Consider the following 21,337-nt stretch of genomic DNA (forward strand, 5'->3'; position numbering starts at 1 on the left):
GGCTGGTAATACATTTCTGTTATGGCCAGTATAAGTGCCTGGAAGTGAGCTGCACTGCTTCTGGGAAAGATGACTGAACTCCCCTATGGAAGGTGGTTTACAGTATCAGACACATTCATCCAAAGGATCAGCTGGAATGAGATAGGGAAGGGAGGTAGCGCCAGATCCCCTTTTTATGTATGCTGCAAACAGCATGAGTGGGGCAACCACGTACCTACGTTTGAGGCCTCCAATAATTATACTTCTAGGCAACAAAGTGCTATGAACAACAACAATAGGACCTGATCTGCTCAGGCGAAACTCAAATGCACTTCATGAGTGGGTAGTGGGAGTATATTTTCTTCCTACACAACTACCCTTCATTTTTTATAGGTGTTGTCCCAACTCAAATTCGCCATAGATCTTATGATTTAAAAGAACCAACTTCCGAGTCACCAGTCACTGTGTTCAAGCAAAATACCCTACAAAATAACAGGTGTATATAAAACACAAATGTGCGCCTATGTGCAACAAAATGTGAACACACAAGGTAGCACCTCACGTGCGCACAACCAAGGGGGCTTTTGTCCCAGTTGGGACAAAACCTATAAAAAATGAAGGGTTGTTGTGTAGGAAGAAAATATACTCCCACTACCCACTCATGAAGTGCATTTGAGTTTCGCCAGAGCAGATCAGGTCCTATTGTTGTTGTTCATGACTGAGTGGAGGGTGACCTGATCTGATTTTTTTCCCCTCTACAGCTCCTTATTGTATGAAAAAAACCAAAGTGCTATGGCCAATGATATACATTTTGATTGAAAGTAAATTGTTTGACAGAGCAGAGCATGCCTTCCTGACATTCTGCTAAAGGGAGGTCAATGATTTTCAGCAAATTCCACTTACGGTCAACATGTACTGAAATAAACTGTACATCCCAGCATGAGGGAGTCCGCTAGTTTACATGGGGCTTTCAAAATGTACTCTGCCTTCTCATCACTCGGAAAACAATATAATTAAGACCAACCCCTGCTTTGATTGAAGTATTTAGTCTGGGATACTTTGAAGTAGGTTCTAAAGAAGAGACTACAGTGGGGAGTTAGTCCCTTCTATGAAGGATGCTAGGTCTTTCTCCTTCATATAGTACATGCATGGTAGACATATAAAGAAGTACAATACTGGAATGCTGAATTCTTCACAAAATTCTGAATAGGAGATACATTTATCATTGACAACTGGAAGCTGGAAACCTCCCAATATATTGTTTTCTATAGTATGGTACTGACCGAGTTAAAGGACAGCGGGTACGAGTAAGAAAACAGATTTTCTGTGCCATTGGGAGGTCTTATTTAAATAAAGATCTCCAGATAAAGGTGAGGCCTATGTCTTTAAAGAACTGGGCCCATTGGATGCAACACTATGCGGAAGAGAGTTTGATAGTGTAAAGTATGTGCTATTTTCACTCCAGCTTCTGCTTTCAAAGCCCCGTTCACCACATGTCCATCTCTTTACCGTGACTAGGTTTGTCCTGTCGTTTGCCTTTTTTCAAGGCCTTCAATAGCTCCTCTATATTAGGCTGAAGAGCGGTTTGGTTCCAAAGACATCTTGGACACATGTCGAAGGCTTATCTAGGAACGCATTTTGCCCTTTGCTTACTCATAATTGTTGGCCTTCTATTCGCTGGCTTTAGATTTTCTTAGCCCGTCCTTCTTGTCTTAGTCCCTCTTGCGGAGCATTGCTTGTTTATCACCATTGCAACTGGCTTCTTCTATCTCTTCTGAATGCACGCTTTTCTGGAACTCTTTTTTCCTTTTTCATAAAGCATTCCATGAAAGAGCATGTGTTTTCCCGTTGTCTTCCTCATGTGCTTCTCTGCCCACCCCAGCACTCCATGTTGTTTTCTCTCCTGTGTTCTGCTTTCCGCTGCCCGCCCTCTGCTGACCTTTGCTTCCTTCCTCCTCCAGCCCTGTTGCAGTTTTTCTTCCCCCTCCTCCATTGCTGTTGTGCTTTTTTCCCTGCTCTGCACCCTCCGAGCCTGTTGCGCTTTTTCCTCACACCCTCCCAACTTCTGTGTCCATTTTACCACCACCAACTCACAGCCTGCTCCCATTTCTCTCTCTCTCTTATGTCTTCTTACCCAGCATGCCATCTCTGAGTCACTTTGCCCCCACTAGCTCCCAATCCCAACCCACTCCCTTTTTAAAAAATGTTTTTAAAAAAGCCCCTTCGGAGCTACTTTTTATTTACCAATCGATTGCAAATTGCTACATTTAAGAAATACCTGTCTCATTTTGTTGGCACGTGTTCGTCTGTAGGTCCCTTGAAGCTGCTTTTCTTCCCTCTCCCATTGTTGCTGCTCCCTCCCTTTTCCCCCGCACCCCTCTTGTGTGGCTAGCCTCCCCTCGTGCCTTTTAAAAAAAATATATGGCTTGAAAAAAAAGTTTTATGAAATGCTAAACGCTAGCTGCGTCATGAGTTCATCACCACTCTAAGGGAGAGGGGCCCGCCACTGGATCAATTTAATTTGAGCAGCGATCACTGCAAATCTTGAGCCGTCTTTTCTGAGACCTGAATAGTGTCGGAACGATAGCAATGATGCTGGACCTACTGGAACTCCAAGCCTCATTGCAGAGCATGCATGTGCCACCTGGGATAGTTGACAGGGACAAAGCACATGGCCAAGAAGCCTCAGAGCGACCACTCTTACTGTGTTCCAGGACTGGGTACGAAAAATATCACAATCATAGCCGGAGTGTTCTCGACTCGTTGATGCAGAGGAAATGCCATGAACTACATGTTAAGGATTGCCCCAGTGAATGCAAGTCTCAGAAGGAATCAGGTAGCAGGTTTACAGTGAACCCCAATAATGTCAAGAGTTCAGTTGGCGTTCAAAGGTGGTCCATGACTGACTGCGGGAAGCCTGCCTTCAGCAGCCAGACGTTAAAGTACAGGACTACGGATACACCAGACCTCTGATGATGGGCAACGACAACAGCCATCAACTTTTGTGTATAACTGAGGAGCGCTGGTGAGGCCAAAGAGGAGTACGCTAAACTGAAAATACTCGTGGCCCACCTAAAACTGCAGATAATGTCTATGTGACTGCAGGACAGGTTTGTGAAAATACACGTCTTGCAAGGATACCATTCAGTCACCAGGGTCCTGATCTATCAGTCAGGCCCACATGAGCACTTTGAATTTTTCCTTCTGCAGTAGGGCATTCAAGGGTTAAAGGTTTCATGATAGACTTGAGGCCCCACTTCCTTTTTTGGGATGAAGTGATAGGGAGAGTAAAAACCCTTGTCTCTTTCCAAGTCTGGTACCCTCTCAATGGCCCCTTTGGACAGTAACAGACATGTCTCCTGTATTAAGATGGACAGATTCTCCTCCAAAATATTTTCTGCTGTGGGAGGAATAGCAGTTTTTAACTATCTTTAAGACCCATCTGTTGGGACGCGATGAATTGCAAATCCGGGAGGAACTGTTGAATTTTACCCCCACTGGTAGGGCATGCACCACTAAGGGCAAAATAAAACGGATTGATGGCTGCTGCAGCAGGGGAGGAGTTGGAAGACTGTTGCCCCTGCTGGCCCACACACTTTCTGCCAGCCGAACGACCACAACCTCGAAAAGACAAAGGAGTCTGCTGCATTACTAGCTGGGACGGCTCTGTCTATGTACCAGCCCTCTGGAATAGTCTACACTTCCAGAACTAATGTGAAACTGTTTGCAAGGGTACTCAACCCCAGGGATTGCGCTGTGGCTCTGCTGTCTTTAAAATGTTGCAGTATTGAATAAGTCTCTCCGGAGAAGGGGGACCCATCATCTGTCATGCTCCTTAGGGAGGCATGGGAGTCAGTGGAAAATCCAGTGGATTTCATCCAGGTGTATCTATGAAGCACACCACTAGTAACCAACTGCCCTGCCCAAGCAATCTGTGGTATCCAGGCCTGCACGCATAAAACATTTGGTTGCATCCTGCCGATCACGTATCGTCAGCGTCAAGGGCCTTACGGGACTGGCAGTAAGATCTTGCTGGCCATGTCCCAAAGAACATGAGTGTAGTGGCCCAGCATGCAAATTGCATTCATAGGCTGGAGAGCAAACTGGCAGAGGAGTCTCTTAATGGGGAGTGATTAAGTTCAGGACTGTGGAGGCTGAAAATGAAGTATCTACAGTATAATGCCTGCCAGATCATGAATTGGGTTTTAATCTTGAATAGGGATCTACATGAGTTTCCCTACTCTGGTTCAAAAGAGGAACGTTTAATCTAGCATTAATTTTCAAAGAAGGTATGGTGCCCCGTACTCAAAAAAGTTCAACCCCAATTTTTTTCAATAAAAACTCTTATGTCGGGAATTTGACTGATTCGTTATTTACCTTTTTTCTTTTAGATTTTGTATCACATTTTCACATATACATAGAAAGTTTCCATACTTTAATGTAACAAAACACAAACGACTGGTATGTGACAACATTTATCACAATGAATGACCCTGTGTGACAATGTAACTTGCACGTGAAATATCTTTGTACAGAGTGACATATTTCTACATTACATATATACAACATATATTTACAGGTACTTTACACCTCAATCTTTTTGAGAATTTGACCAGACTTCTATTGATGTGACTCGTGCCCTTCTATTACTTATTATAGGGGCCTGATTCCCTTGCGTCCTCTCACATTTTTACAGGTTACTGCTATTTTAAGGCCCTAGGGAGGTCAGAGCTTTAACAGATAAATGTTAAAGCGTCCTTGGTTACGCATTCTTTATGGTGCCTCTTGTACACCGGTTAGTTGTTCATGATAGCTCTTAGCCTCTGTGTGCAATACGCGGACGCATTTCGACGTCAGCCGAAGAACAAGGAAATAAGTCCATTGGAAGGAGCGCACTCAAGCAGTACGTCCGGAGAAAAGGGAAAAGACAGGCTTCGATCTAGGACACCTATTGGATTCAATCCAAGTAACAGAAGCGGCACGAAAGGTGCCAAGCCTCATACGCTCACCATAGAAGACAGCCTTCATTGCAGAGAAAAGAACATACCCCAAGGATTCTAACTTCCTATAAGAAAGAATACGTGTCCACAAGAACGTTATTGCCCTGAAGAAGACCTTCCACACAACTACAACCCAGGTCCACCCCAGAAGGTCGAAACGCGTTGGCATATCCCACACTGAGGCCGAGAGCTAAAAAAAAAAAACAATTTAAAACTTACCTTTGCCTGCCCGGTCTGGTCCAGCGTCCTCTCGCCTTCGAGTCCCAGGAAGCAGGCAGCCTCCCTCCCCTAAGTCAATCACAACGCTGCAATGGCAGCATTGTGATTGGCTGGGACGACGACCACACAGGCATCTATGGGGGGCTATTTTCCCCATATAGGCTGCATGTGCGTATGACCAAACAGTCAGCCCCCACAACAGTGGGCAAACCACTCCTCCCCTGCCCTGGAGCAGGACCGCCCACCCACCCGCCCCCAACCAAACCCTTCTGCTTTCTATTTATAATACCATTTTATGTTTCTGCTTCTCGCACTGCGAGAAAGCTGTGGGGCGACGCTCCTCCGCCCAAACGGAGGAGCCGCCCCTGCCAAGAATACAGCACATGACTTACTAGACTGTGGGAACTACAAGCAATGAAACAAAATTATTGGCTGTCCTAGATGGAAGGGAAAACCACTTTGCGAAAGCCTGGGGTCCATGCATAGCCTTCTTACCATGTGCTAGATATCTGCGAGTGCTCCGTCTCACACAATCCTATATTACAGAACAGAGGGATACTCTACTCATTTGAATTTATGAGGGAGGGTGGAGTATCTCGAGACAATCCCCAGTGATGACTTATACATTCCACAAAGTAAGGGGAGGAAACTAGTGTGGGTGAGAAGTTGGGGTTTTGTGATTGTAAAATGCTGTTTTTACTATGTAATTAAGCGTCCCCAATGGCCTGTGGTTGCAGTTGTCTGTAGCTGAATAACTTAATAAATTAGTTAAACCATAAGACCGATGCCAGTTTCTTTCTGGCCTTTAGTTTATCTGCTTTAAGAGAAACATATAAGAAAAGTTGTGAGGGTCGCCTCAGGAGGGGCGTTGCTGGTAGTTGTTGGATCAGTGTCTTGAAAAACTGCAGATAAAATTTAAATAAAAAAGCAAGGTTTAAGGGTCCACCAACAGAGACATGTTTCCTAAACCTCTGAAAATTTTGGGTTGGCTTTGGATGGAACAATCCTATTCCAACATAACAAAGGAATATGTTTGATTTGAGTTGTGTCCTGTTTACGGGGAAACAGTAGACCGAATATTACAATCGACAAGGAAATGGCCTGTCAATCCTGTTAGCTTTGTTAAGCCCTCCGATCCAAAACAAGATCCAATGGTTGATTAACAACAAATTGTATTAGGACTGATCCTCCTCGACTAGTTTGTGGTGATCAGAATCAGCAGAAGCAAGATCACTAGAAAAGCATACAGCTCCGAGATCAATCGATTCTCAAGGTATCTCCAGGTGAATCATCAAGGGGAAGGGCATATCACATAATCAAGGACACTTCCTGTTCTGTGACGTGGTGAGATCAGCAAATGAAACCCCACATTGGAGTAACTCACCTCTGTCATTTGAGGGTATAGCTCCCACTCGAGAATGAGAAGTAACTAAGAGGATCCACACTTGTGCTGAGGGAACTTCCCAGATCAGCCACTACTAGGATAATTCCCCATAGCTATGCCCGCTTCAACGGGTGAATCACTTCCCAACGAGGGGTCCAGGAATCCACACCACTCCACCTGTCGAGTAATGGACTGTGGTGGTAATGTTGGAGAGAACCTGGGTGTTGCTCTGTATGGAAGGGCAAAAACCCTTTGAGGCAAGGTGGACATGCCGGCTGCTCAAACACATTTTTGTGCAGGCACTGCTCTAAGAAGGACCAAAGTCCTTGTGCTGTCATGTCACCCTGACGAGCACCCCAGCCCATTGAGGATCATCCATAAGCAAGTGGTAGGCTGAAACTGCATAGGGCTGGACAGGTAACCCCTTGTAAAATTGGGCAGGCCCATCCACCAGTGCATATTCTGATGCACCAAATAGAAAATTTTCACCAGAGGCAAGAGACTTCCTTGAAGTCACTGCCTCCTCAGGCGCCACTGAAGGGCTCTTATTTACCATCTGGCGTGAGGCACCAGCAGACTGTATGAAGTGTAAAAGGCGCAAAACATGCAGGACCAGGATCAAAGCATCAATCAGACTACCTGGATCATCACACAAATATCCTTGATTCTCAGAGGAGGAGGAGGGCGGGGTTTAATAAGGTTTGTACTGAGAACTGCTCCAATAAAAGTCAGCTTCTGCAATGGAGTGGGGTAAGACTTCTAGACCTTGATGTTAAGGCCCAAGTCATATAGGAGATTCATCGTCCACTGGACCAGCTTTGGGGATTAAGTATTCATCAGCGAATGGTCCAAGTGAGGAAATACATTGATTACCAAACTCTGCAGCAAAGCTGCCATGGCTGCCAGCTCTTTTATGAAGCAGTGTGGTGCTTTCATTGGTTGGAATAGAAGGACCATAAACTGACAATATTCGGATCCCAAAGTGAAAGTGTGGAAGAGTCAGAAGATTGAAGCAAGAATTCTCGTGGTCTAGGGAAGCCAATCAATCTCTTGAGAACAAGGCCAGCAGAACCTGGCTCCGGAACTTGAAATTATTCTACCAAATGAACTGGTTGAGAAGGTAGAGAACCATGGATTGAAGAGTGAGCGGTGAGCATAATCTAAAAGGAGGACGGTGGTCTGGTGGGGAGGACAGGAATGACAGCAGGTTCCCACTGTGGACCAGATGGTGCCCCCTGTAGTCCGTCATGATCGCCTCCCACTGATTGAAAAAAATGGGAAGCCATCCCCTTATTGGGAAATTGTGATGTGAGGGTGATGAGTCAGTGTATTTCAGTGGTGGCAGAGCCCTGCAAAGGAAGGTGGGGACTGGACTTGCTGCTGATGATACCACCATGATCCACCGCTGCCTCAAAAGGAGTAGTACAACTGCAGAGGTGTTAGAACAAGCTATGACAGTTGCTATTGTCAGGACGAGAGAGCGCTAAAGGAACCACTGAACTAATAAGAATATTGGTGGAATTGCCACCATGCAGAGAAGGCCAAGCCAAGTGCACAGGCTGTAGCTCGGCTGTTTTTAAATATTTCCAAGGCAAAGTCAGCATTCCGTCTGACAGCTAATTGCTTCAAAGGGCATGTGCATAAACATAACCTAAATATCCCCTGAAACGCCAATGGAACACATTCAAGCATGTTGCCACAGCATTACCCGAATTAGGGTAACGGTGTCTGCAGAGTTAAAAGCCATATTTCAGGATTTCTTTTTTTTTACCCATCCTGGCCATAACTCACCATGGTTAGAGAATGGCTTCTTTGTGTGCTCTAGTAGACTGATGATTGCTAGTTTCAACAAATGCCATAAGGAATGGAAACTGTGGCTCAAAAGGCGGATGGTATTAGCTGTGAATACAGCAAAGCTACTGGAGATAAAAAACATTGTGACCAAAGGTGTCACAATTCTTGGAATCTCTGTGAAAGGGGCTGTAAGAAAGGTGTTTAGGTTCTGTTTTGAGGACAAAATCTAAACAAGTGATTGATAGGAGGGCAAAATGTGAAGGACATAAGGAGCTACCTTATGGATTTGGGCAATCTGCATTTGGACTGCAGCTATTATAGGGTCTAGGAGAGCCTTGTTTAATGGCAGCCAGTGCTCTGTGGAAACTCTGGAAGGTTGCAAGGTTTCCATTAGAATGTTCTATTTCAGTTCTGAAGAAGGCAGAGTCAGTTTCAAGGTCTCCATCACCCTCCGAAGAACTGCTGTGAGAGATGAGATCAGCTCTGAAGCAGGGCCAGAGGTGTGGGAAATATCTCCTTTTGGAGATGTACTAGGTTACAGGCATTTTGTTAAGTCCAAATAAAGATAAGCATCATGATTATAAGGAGGCAGCAGGAGATCAGCTTCTGAGGTATCAGCCTCAGTGTATCCACAGTATTCCTCTTCTATAGCCAAGGCATTTGAATATGAAGCAAATATTTCCTCCACGCAGGCAAAACATTAGGCTCTGAAAAAGGCTTATTGTAGAAATTCGCCCTCACCTACAATTTTCAACACGGATGATATTTTCTATTGTCAAGTCTGTAGCCTGAGCCAGAACAGGGCTGTGGGCAACGCAACCACAGACTCTGGGGTCGGACCTCATGAGAGCTCTGAATGTTCAGAGGACAGTGCCTTAGTCGGTGTCGACTTCTCTTGGTAATAAATTAAAAGCACATGAAGGCGCAGTGTCGGGTGGCTCTCGATCAGAGCCACAAGAATTGCCAAATCTGAAGCAATGGGGCTACCCTTAGTGAGTGGCTCAGAGAGGTGAGTGACATTCTGAAAACATCAAGTATTGATTATCGGAAGACCTCGACCTGTGTAGTGTTAGCCCAAGGAACTCTGGTCTCTGCTTCTACTACTCTTATTCAAAAAGATAAAAAATAATTGTGATGATTTATACATTCAATACATTTAGGTTCAGGCTGTTTGTCTATTTAGTGAGCCGGTGATCTACGGCAGAAATTGATCTATTTTGTATTTACATATACCCGGGAACTGAAAGATTTTACTCGAAGATGAAAATGATTTCTTCCTTCTTTTTGTTCGAAGATCTCATTGGATAATGTTCCTTGGAAAACAGCATGACATTACGGACGGAGGAGTCCACTTGAGTATCTCTGTGGGCCTTAGCCAAAATTAATTTCAGCTCCCTCTCCCTGATGGCCTTCTGGTGCATGGAGGCACAAAAGTTGCAGACCATGGCGTTGTGGCCCGACCCCTGACACCACATGCAGTGTTCATGAAGATCTGCAGAGGACATTTTGCGCCACCATCTGCAATGTGTGAAGCCTGTAGCCTTTTGAGGAGAAACTTGATCTAGTTGCTGTTAAAAGCTTAGCATTTCTTCTCATAGAGAGAGTGCACCGGACGGTAATGAGGAGGCATGCACAAATATGATCTATTTTCAGTGTGCTGGTGGACATCAATAAACTCTCCGGTAATGTCATGCCCAGAGCCACATGGCGATATCTGGCCACCCTGGAGAATCTGTGATGGGAAAAGAAGATTTCCAGATCAGTCTGAAGCCTGGAAAAATGATGGTGAGAAATCTGCAGGAAGATGTATCTATCTGGATTTTGCAGAAGATGAATCTAACTTGACCTTCTGCGATTGCTGCCATGGTGCATCCTCTAGAAAAATCCAAATACAAAAGTATCTCCACAACTTTTGAAATGGACTGCAAAGGAGGCAAGTTCTATAGCAATAGGTTAAAAAGTATACCAATTAGCTAACTTAAGAACCAGGCTGAAATGGAAAAATAGTGAGGAAAAAGATACTTGCCTGCAACATTTGGATTGCAGCCTGTAATGCTGCAGATGTATATGCGGTCCACACTCTTGTCATGGAGTGTAGGGTTTCGACACTGCCAGTTGTTTTTTTTCAAAGTGGTTTGGAGGGGACTCTTGATACCTTCACAAAAAACCACAATGCACAAGGACACAGACTGCACCTCAGATTGTTTTTTCTGCCATCGGGTTTGGTCACACCTGCAAAGACTGCTCCTTTCTTTTAAAGTGAGTAGCATGTTTAGCTAGGATTGCCAAGGGGTAGAACTAGAGACTCAACTGCAAGCCTTGGAGGGGGAGGTAAGGGGAGGCGGCAGGGCGCGGGTTTGACATAGGCTGTTTTTTTCACAGCAATAATTGTAGCAGCTGCTTTCAGATGAGCCCTGGATGGCTTGGCAGGCACGACAAAACCGGCTAGATCAATGGGATGATAAATCTAGCAAAATGCTGCATCGCTTGGCATAAGCGATGCAGCATTTTGACACCATTACAGCATTACAGACACCAGCGCTGGTCCTGGTGCCCTGGACCGTAGAGGGTGGGCTGCGTCTAGCCCCGGGATGTAGCCCAAGTACTGGCTGATTGCCTTCTTCCGCATATAGCTGAGCTGGTCCATCCAGACCAAGCAGGATTTATGCCGTGGCGGTCCACCGGCAACAATATTAGACATGTTCACAATAAATTGGCGAAGGCGCCCGAACTTGGGAAAGTCGTCAGCCCGCTTATTAGCGGACATCGACAAAGCCTTCGATTCAAATAGCTGGGCGTATTTATTTATTCAGTTAGAAGTCCTAAATCTGGGCCCCTGGTTCCTTGCATATATCCGCCTGTTATATACGAACCTGTCTGTGTCAGTCCGAGTGGCGGGCATCCGGTCTGATCCACTCCCCATTCACAGAGGCACCAGACAGGAGTTCCCGCTGTCCTGAGTTATTTGCGCTCGTCATGGAGCCATAGGTTGCATGAGTGCGTCACGATCCCCTGGTGCATGGCATGGGTCGATCTGCTGAGATATCCTACAGGATCGCAATATACGCGGGTAATGTCCTGTTTTTTTCTTACTGACCCAGCATTCAATGGTCCATGGATACTGCAGATCTTACGGGCATTCTCTGGTCCATGCATACTGCAGATCTTACGGGTCTTCGGGGAGACATCCAAGCACTACAAGAACGCGATGAAGTTGACGCTCTTTTCAGTCTGGGGTGCTCATGGGAGTAAGACATGGGTGTCACAGCTGACCCAGGCCACTGAGGGCTTTTAACACCTGGGAGTCTTACTTCCCCTGACCCGGCTATCTCCTGGCAGCATAATATAGGCACCTTACTATCAAGAGTCAGAGAAGAGGTGCCCTTGTCGCTGTAAGGTCAATCCGCCATCTTCAAAATGGTATCCTTGCTGCGATTACCGTACCGGCTTCAGAATTACCCATACAATGTCTCTTGCTTGTAGTCCTGGAAAATTAATGAAGTCCTTAATCACTTCCTGTGGGAGGGTGGCGCGATCCGCGTAGCTCTCAGCTCCTGCTTTAAATCCACCTTCTCTGGGGGATTACAGCGGCACATATATATTCCTATTATGTGGCTTCCCACCTCCTTAATATTAACGAGTGGTGGTATAGTGACCAAACTGACCCTGCCTATGCTGTGGAGAGATGGGCGTTGGGCACCAAGATTGTACTCGATTTTCTTTATAGTCAGGCGGGGACCGAGTGTTGCCCATAGTGGCCAGGGTGGTTATCCAAATATGGCAGCAGATCATTAGACGGTCAGGCTGGTGGGGTACTGACCAGGCAAACTCCGCTCTGGCATGGGACTGTACTGAGCCAAGTAGCTGCACTATCTGGGTTACGGGAGAGTGACCGCATAGGCCTGTCTACATTAGGGCCATCATGAAAGAATCAGTGCTAAAGTCCATTCAGCAACTACAAAATAAATATCAGCTCCACCGCAGCCAATTCTACAAGTATATGCAGTACTGACATGTCCTGCCCCAATATCTTCGGGGCATGAAGAATTTGCTGGAGCTCAGCCCACTAGAGGGTAGGTCGCTGTTGGGGGATCTGGGTTTCCACAACTTTCAACAAATATACTAGATACTAGTAACACATAGCCATATGACCCTGTCAACACTAAGAGCAGCCTGGAGGGGCGACATAGACCTAAATAATGATGACTGGGCTGAGGCCCTTTTGGCCCACGCGTTGCTGAGATATCGTCAAACTAACGCCTGATCCAATCCAAATATTAACACAGGGCCTATTATACTAGACACCACCAATGGGAGTCATACCCTCCTCTGTGTGCCTCTGCTGCGATGTGTGGAGTTGTACTGCATTACAGTAACTCTGGCATGGCTGACCTCTTGCTTGGCTCAGGTGTTGTCATGGGAGATCCCCCCTGCAGCCCAAACTGGTGGTTCTTCACAGCATAGAGGGGGTTTGGAGGGGAACCGGTATGAACAATATCTTTTGTTCTTGGGGCAAACACTAGCTAAGCGAGACATCGCTCAGCACTGAAAGGCAACATCCCCGCCGTGATTGGTGGAAGGGTGGCATGGGGATGGAGACTGCAGTTTTTCAGGCAAGAGGGTGCCCCAGAAGCGTGATAAAATCTGGAAGCGCTGGGCAATCTACAGAGGAATTGTGCTGCCCCGTACAGTCTGCTAAAGTCCTTATTGACATAGAGGTACAGGCGTATGGTACTGAGGAATAATAGGGAATTTCTGGCTGCTAGATGTACATCATCATGGGTGTCCGGAAGGTGTGGGGTTCAGGAGGGTGGTGTTTTCTCTGTGCAGGTTTCATGGGGTGCTGTTACATTAGAACCGTTGAGGCCTGTTGTATCATTGGTGAAATATTCATACAAGGGGTATCTAAGCCCTGATGTATTTAGAACCTCAATAAAATGTTTTTTTGTTTTTTTAAAAAGGACAAAGGCGTTCTGTGTAAGTCTGTTCAGGCTGCTGGACTTCCGCCAGGACACTAGTCTTGACTTCAACATATATAAGTTAGAGATCTAAAACGTCAGCAGCCTCTCATATTACCGAAGTAAACAAAGCTGTTTCCTCTGTGGAGGAAGAGTTCAACCCACTGTCTGGGGAGGTGTCCAACACTGGCCTTTTGAAAGTCCATAGTGAGATGCTTCATCCCCATCATCACCATCATTATGGTGGCTGTGCTCAGAATCAGGAGCAACAGGGTATTCTGGCCAAAGACAGAGTTCCATCTGAGTCAGATTGAGGTTGAACTGTTTGCAACAGAGGTTGTGGAGGGTGCAACTTCTGTTGCGGTTGAGTCTAATTCGCTTCAGTCAGATAAACAATAAGTTCTTCCTTCGGCATCGCTGTTGGTGCAGATTTGCTGAACCGTGGTGCCGATCTGAAGTGAGGTTGAACGTCAGCCAAGGAGTAGTGACAGACCCCGCAGCGGGTTAAAGATGCATAGACGGGTCGGATCCACCAATGGTAATCTGACAAGAGGCCTACTTTAATCATTGGGGCCCGAAGGCAGAAAGGTGCCCAAGAAGGCTTTAACTTGTTACGCCATCACTGATGGAGCCAGGGATTTGGATATTATTGGCACAAGCTGTGAGATCAGTTCTGCGGTAGGAGACTGGGATCGAGAGGCATCTTGAGGGCCCTATGACTTCTGACGAGAGTGGCGGGAAGTGAGAGAGTTACGCTTCAACGTCTTATGTTTCTTTTTTAATTGGGACTTACCAGATGACTTGGAATGGGAAAAGGACCTGTTGCGGCAAAGGCCTCTAGAACGGGAATGGGTCTGCATCCCCAGCTTGAACCGAGACCTGCCCTCACACGCCTTACAACAGTGTTCCTCAACACAGAGCTTGGCTTTGCATTCCCAAATCACCTTGGGATTCATCCTGGTGCAGTCCTCACGAGTCGTGCAAAGACACCAAGCATCAGTGATATACCTGGTGGGGGCGTCACAAAAATCTGTTTGCAAGGTATAAACCCTATAGTCTATGGAGGAGACATGGTCCCTTGCACACTGTATAGAAACATTTTGTACAAAACTCATCAAAACAACAAGAAAAAATGGAAGGAGCAAGCTCTGGATCCATGTCCGACGGAACAGAAAGAAAGGGACTTACATCAGTGCAAATATGCCACTTATATGTAGTTCCAGATTCACATCTGGGACTGGATGAAGCAGATGCAGAACCGCACGACCACCTATAGGCAAGCAGGAGCAATGCTGAAAGAAATCTCTTGATCCAGTCTAGCGCCTGTGGGTATTCATAAGGTGAAGAATCTGCAGTCAGAAGTATTCATCAGAACATACACTTCAATGTGCCCATGTAGTAATGCTTTTTTTGGAGACTGCCTCAACTGTCAGAATCATCAATTTATATAAACTTTGCGCCTAAACAGCAGCCTGAGAAGGACATTTTAAAGAGAATCAACCCAAACCCGGATGTGATAGTGGACTAACATCCTGTCAGAAATATGCGTACAAAAGTGGGATCCAAGTCACCCCACAATGACCCCAGTTCCAAGGTGTTTATTACCAAGGAAGGGGAGTGCTCAACAGAATACTCAAAGGATTGCTCTTTAACCAGGGCTGGTGTCTGTCTGAATATCTAGGTGCTACTGAGTTCAAGACCCCAGAGAACTAGCCTAACAAAGGTTTGCTAAAATAAATACCATCTTTTTAACTTTCCGTGTGGCCAAGGCCTTAGAGGCTACTTTAGGCATCTGTATTCTGCAGACATATTGGTGTGTAAGAGACAGTGCTGAAACACGCAGCAATTAGATACATCTCTAAAATGCATGACAGGTTCTAGGTTGAGTAGGAAACAATACAATAACAATACCATTACCAGTACTGTGATCCATGTTGAAAAGATTTTTAAAAAAAGCCTCATCTAATGTAGGGCACCAGACCCATGGATCAAATAATTCTACTATCTCATTTAATGTATCTGTTATGTACCCCAACATAGGCCTAGGAGCTGCACAACCCTTTACATACATGTGTTCTACCTTGTTCTACATAACTGCTTTGGCGCTGACCATTTGCCTAGTTAGGTGCCAAATAAATGTGTGGTTTTCTTCGAAAACTAGCCTCATTTATTATGCATGAGGATTCTCAGTATCAGAGCAGGATTACCATCTTCTGCATAATAACTCTGTATAAGGGTCATCACTATCGTCATCCTTGGCCGACATACCCACAATACCATGATACATCTAGGTAGAACCCCTGAGGGAACCCTTTGGGTATATAAGCACCACATCTTCGCTGGGCAAATCAGAACAAAAAAGACTGCCATGCCGGCATGAGAGGCTGAGTTCCCTGCACGCAGATACTACAGCATGCAGTGGTCTGACATACCTCGCGGGATGTCCAACTCGAGACTAAGACGGGGTCCCGCCATCTCTCACATCAGGTAATGGGATAGGATCTTTCCTAGAGGGATTCTTGGCTATACACCTACATACATGCTAGGTACACTTAAGTACATCTAGATAGGGTTTGCATTGTAGGACTACGCATTACTATTGTCATGTATCAATATGGTTGCATATATGCATTGTTTTAGCACTATGGTAGAATTCTACCTTTTCTTTACTCTGCTGGTGCTTATAACTGTATATATCTGTTTCTGTCTAACGGTTGTTGCAGCACAAGTATTTTATACTAGAATGACGCTGGTTCAATAAATGCTTATTGAAAATGTCCCCACCGTTTATTCTGTGTATCTCTCTGAGACCACTGAGCGAAATGTAGTGCACTGTATCCACGATCCCTGTGGAGTCAGGGTTGTCATGTTCGATAGTTGCAAGAAACTATTCGCTCCTTGGTAAGGTTGGGGGGCTTATAGTGGCACTGTGAGCTAGCTGGTCTACAGGCTAACATCCTTTGGGGGTGTCTGGAATCAGTCTGGACACCAATCATTTAGTTTATGTTGCCTAAACGCGCAGATCATAAACAGATTTATAAGAACTCATGGCGTATCCTCCCAAATCCTCAATGCTCTCTTCAGAAATAGTGGTAGAATGCCTAGAAGAAACTCATTTCATCTTTAGATTAAATTGGCTTTGATCTGTACAGTTAAATATATTTTAAAGAGACATCACTAATTGTATCACTGTAGTTCATTTTCTTGCCAGTAATTTAGTGTTCATGAATATAATTATATTTTGGTTAACCGACTATCTCAGGATTCCTCTTTTATGTAGAGAGCTCGCTTTCATGAGAATATTTCTCCTTCCCACGCTCCCGCTCTCCTTTCAGTATTGAGGCTCATTTCTTTAGGTTTCGAGCTGTGGGGCTCTTATGGCTTCTGCCTATCTTTGATCGGCGAAGCTTTAGTCGTCAAGGATGTTTTCCATACTTCGAGCTGAAGATTTCAATTCTGTCTGGTGCACCTTGCTTGGTGTGCTAACAGGCGTTTCTTCCTGCCATGTACTTTTCAGTGCTTTCCCCCAGCTTCAAAAATGTTTTTGACGTGAAAGGCTTTCCCGTGCCAAGAGGGTATCTTTGTGCGCTTCATCGTCATCGCCTGCACCACTGTGTAATGAGCCTTACTCTGCCTATCTCTTGCTTTGGTGGTTTTGGGTTATACTAGTCACACAACTTTGACTTGTGTTCTGTTAGGGAACAGAGATTACACATGCTGTGGCTGTCCTTCTGTGCAAATTTGTAGTGGCAGTTGGACCCCGATCTAAATGGGGTGTACTCCATACCCCTTTCTTAATCTCTGACCCATGTGGTCGATCCTCTTTAGAGAAAACCTCTGTGATCCTCGTTTTTTCTCTGTGTTTTTATGCGGTTTCCTTGATGTCCATCTAAAAGTCTGTTAGAAAGCTCTCTGACCTTTAGTGCTTTTTCAATATTTCAAATTAAAATCTTCCTTCATGGTTATGCTTCCAGATCCAACAGCATAAAAAAGAATCTGAAGATGGCAACTACATCAAGGGATTTCTAGGGAACACACCTGATGTCATTCAAGAAGAGGCAACAGAGCAAATGGTCGATGATGCCCACAAAAAAAGAGAGAAAGGACTAAAAGTACCAATTCCATAATCAACCACTAGATGGCGGAATAATGCACAACATGTGAATCCTGATGCAAAATAGCATCTGGTACCACATCTGATCTGGGTCTCCAAGAGAGAAAAGTCATCTGTTACCACAGTTACAAATAAAAATAAAAAAAACCTTCAAAACACCTCTCAGTGCCAAACAGCCATAAATGATTAGGATGATTCAATTTGAGTGCCCAACAAGAACAGGAAGGAAACAAACAAAAAGACACTGTCCAAATTAGACGGTACTAGGATAATCTCCCTTACCAGAGCGCAGTGGCCAAAATGAATCACTTGAAAATTTATGTCCTGTAAAAGTTCAACTGGTCACCGACTTGACTCCAAGGTTATGCTGAGAAAAGCTCAACTAACCAGAGGTCCTGATTGAAGGACTAAAAAGCCAAGCTTTCAATTCAGGCAGATAAATAGAATTGTCTTTACTCGATCATAAATGTGAAAGGGAACTGCACTGTTAGTTCAAAGAACAATGAAAATATGTTTTAGGACTCATGGAGGCCATCAGAACCAAGCAGAAGATTACACTTTATACATTTTTAAGGTGGCAGAAGAAAAGCACACATAATCTCTCTCCCAACCAATCTAGAAGGCATATAGATTGGAGACAGGGTCCTTACCTACCCATAAAGTAAAAGCAAGACATTTTAAACAAGACAGAAAAAAGTGGTTGCTGTCAGACAAACCCATCACTGAAATAGAGGGCCATGCAATTTCCACTAATTCGCGGCTGTATATTAGACTTCCTAGAGAGTGCTTCTGGGTGTTCTGAACTACCAGCAAGTATGTAGTACAGAGATATGCATTTAGAAACATCTCATCAAATTGCTCAAGGAGAGGAATTAGCTCCCACAACTTGTTTATTTGGCATTGTCAGTGTAAATGCAACAAACATGCCCCTAAAACCCAGGGCTGCAATAACTTTATATATTACATGTCTATTCTGCCTTGATGTCTAGGAATTTATGTCAAGAAACCCTTGCACCTAGGCTCATAAGTGGATGAATACAAAATAATGTATATCACTGTTTCTAAGAAACCGGTCCTAGGAAGCTTGTTTCCGGTCCAGGGAAGACATGGCTTGGCAGTTCGGGCTGGACTGTTCCCATGAGGCACAGGGTCAGACTGATTTGCATATGGCCATGTCTGAACTGGGGTGGCAGAGTGGGCTAAAGAACGGTGATGGATTAAACCCAGATCAGTTGACTGGGGGTGAGTGCTTGCAATGTTCAACACTCCGTCCATCATTTCCTTTGGTTTTTGCTTTGTTCGCCATAAGTTGGCAGGGTATGCTCAGACGTGAGTCCCTTGCTCACTTTGCCACTGGATTCAAGCAAGCCCGGCTGAATTGCCAGAAACCGGTCCTAGGAAGCTTGTTTCCGGTCCAGGGAAGACATGGCTTGGCAGTTCGGGCTGGACTGTTCCCATGAGGCACAGGGTCAGACTGATTTGCATATGGCCATGTCTGAACTGGGGTGGCAGAGTGGGCTAAAGAATGGTGATGGATTAAACCCAGATCAGTTGACTGGGGGTGAGTGCTTGCAATGTTCAACACTCCGTCCATCATTTCCTTTGGTTTTTGCTTTATTCGCCATAAGTTGGCAGGGTATGCTCAGACGTGAGTCCCTTGCTCACTTTGCCACTGGATTCAAGCAAGCCTGGCTGAAGACGGCTGAAATGCCAGAAACCGGTCCTAGGAAGCTTGTTTCCGGTCCAGGGAAGACATGGCTTGGCAGTTCGGGCTGGGCTGTTCCCATGAGGCACAGGGTCAGACTGATTTGCATATGGCCATGTCTGAACTGGGGTGGCAGAGTGGGCTAAAGAACGGTGATGGATTAAACCCAGATCAGTTGACTGGGGGTGAGTGCTTGCAATGTTCAACACTCCGTCCATCATTTCCTTTGGTTTTTGCTTTGTTCGCCATAAGTTGGCAGGGTATGCTCAGACGTGAGTCCCTTGCTCACTTTGCCACTGGATTCAAGCAAGCCTGGCTGAAGACGGCTGAAATGCCAGAAACCGGTCCTAGGAAGCTTGTTTCCGGTCCAGGGAAGACATGGCTTGGCAGTTCGGGCTGGACTGTTCCCATGAGGCACAGGGTCAGACTGATTTGCATATGGCCATGTCTGAACTGGGGTGGCAGAGTGGGCTAAAGAACGGTGATGGATTAAACCCAGATCAGTTGACTGGGGGTGAGTGCTTGCAATGTTCAACACTCCGTCCATCATTTCCTTTGGTTTTTGCTTTGTTCGCCATAAGTTGGCAGGGTATGCTCAGACGTGAGTCCCTTGCTCACTTTGCCACTGGATTCAAGCAAGCCTAGCTGAAGACGGCTGAAATGCCAGAAACCGGTCCTAGGAAGCTTGTTTCCGGTCCAGGGAAGACATGGCTTGGCAGTTCGGGCTGGACTGTTCCCATGAGGTACAGGGTCAGACTGATTTGCATATGGCCATGTCTGAACTGGGGTGGCAGAGTGGGCTAAAGAACGGTGATGGATTAAACCCAGATCAGTTGACTGGGGGTGAGTGCTTGCAATGTTCAACACTCCGTCCATCATTTCCTTTGGTTTTTGCTCTAAAAAATACTTGACACACCACAGGATATCCTGACAGGAGCATGGTTGCAGTTACAACTCCTCTTATTTAAGTGAAGCCAAGGTAATGCTGTATGTAGAGCACCCGCATGTTAGCATAAAGAGTCACCTGAGGGCAGAACCCATAGGCCTCAGTGCCTTCTATCAATACCATTACAACAAACAAATGATGGACGGAATGCTGACAATGCAGACATTCTCCCCCAGTCAAGAGATCCTTTTGCCCACTACGCCACCCCAGTTCAGACATGGCCATATGCAAATCAGTCTTGACCCTGTGCCTCATGGGAACAGTCCAGCCCGAACTGCCAAGCCATGTCTTCCCTGGACCGGAATCAAGCATCCTAGGACCGGTTTCTGGCTATCAGCCGTCATCAGCCAGGATAGCTTGACTCCAGTGGCGTAGTGAGCACGGGTCCCACGTCTGGGAATACCCATCCCACTTAGGGCGAAAAGCGTTACAACAAACAAATGCCACTGGAATCAAGCTATCCTGGCTGACGAGGGCTGATAGCCCGAAACCGGTCCTAGGATGCTTGTTTCCAGTCCAGGGAGGACCTGGCTTGGCAGTTCGGGCTGGACTGTTCCCATGGGGCACAGGGTCAAGACTGATTTGCATATGGCTGGCTTCAAACTGGAATGGCATGGTGAGCAAAAAAACGATGGATTTAGGCCCAGATCTCTGTACTGGGGTGAATGTATGACATTGTTCTGCATTCTGTCCATCAATTGTTGTTTTTGCATTTGTCACCCCGAGTGGGAAGGGTATGCTCAGACGTGAGTCCCTTGCTCTCCATGCCACTGGAATCAAGCTATCCTGGCTGACGAGGGCTGATAGCCCGAAACCGGTCCTAGGATGCCTGTTTCCAGTCCAGGGAGGACCTGGCTTGGCAGTTCGGGCTGGACTGTTCCCATGGGGCACAGGGTCAAGACTGATTTGCATATGGCTGGGTTCAAACTGGAATGGCATGGTGAGCAAAAAAACGATGGATTTAGGCCCAGATCTCTGAACTGGGGTGAATGTATGACATTGTTCTGCATTCTGTCCATCAATTGTTGTTTTTGCATTTGTCACCCCGAGTGGGAAGGGTATGCTGAGACGTGAGTCCCTTGCTCTCCATGCCACTGGAATCAAGCTATCCTGGCTGACGAGGGCTGATAGCCCGAAACCGGTCCTAGGATGCTTGTTTCCAGTCCAGGGAGGACCTGGCTTGGCAGTTCGGGCTGGACTGTTCCCATGGGGCACAGGGTCAAGACTGATTTGCATAT

The 21,337-nt window shown here is 45.8% G+C and overlaps 1 protein-coding gene across 4 annotated transcripts in view; it reads right to left on the reverse strand.

Moving 5' to 3' along the window:
• The window catches only part of LOC146812060 (protein MTSS 1-like), a 509,468-nt gene that overhangs the window by 4,760 nt on the left and 483,371 nt on the right, over positions 1–21,337 (reverse strand). The gene's annotated exons all lie outside the window — the stretch shown is intronic.

Source organism: Triturus cristatus, chromosome 7 (genome assembly GCF_964204655.1).
Source record: "Triturus cristatus chromosome 7, aTriCri1.1, whole genome shotgun sequence".
Lineage (NCBI taxonomy): Eukaryota > Metazoa > Chordata > Amphibia > Caudata > Salamandridae > Triturus > Triturus cristatus.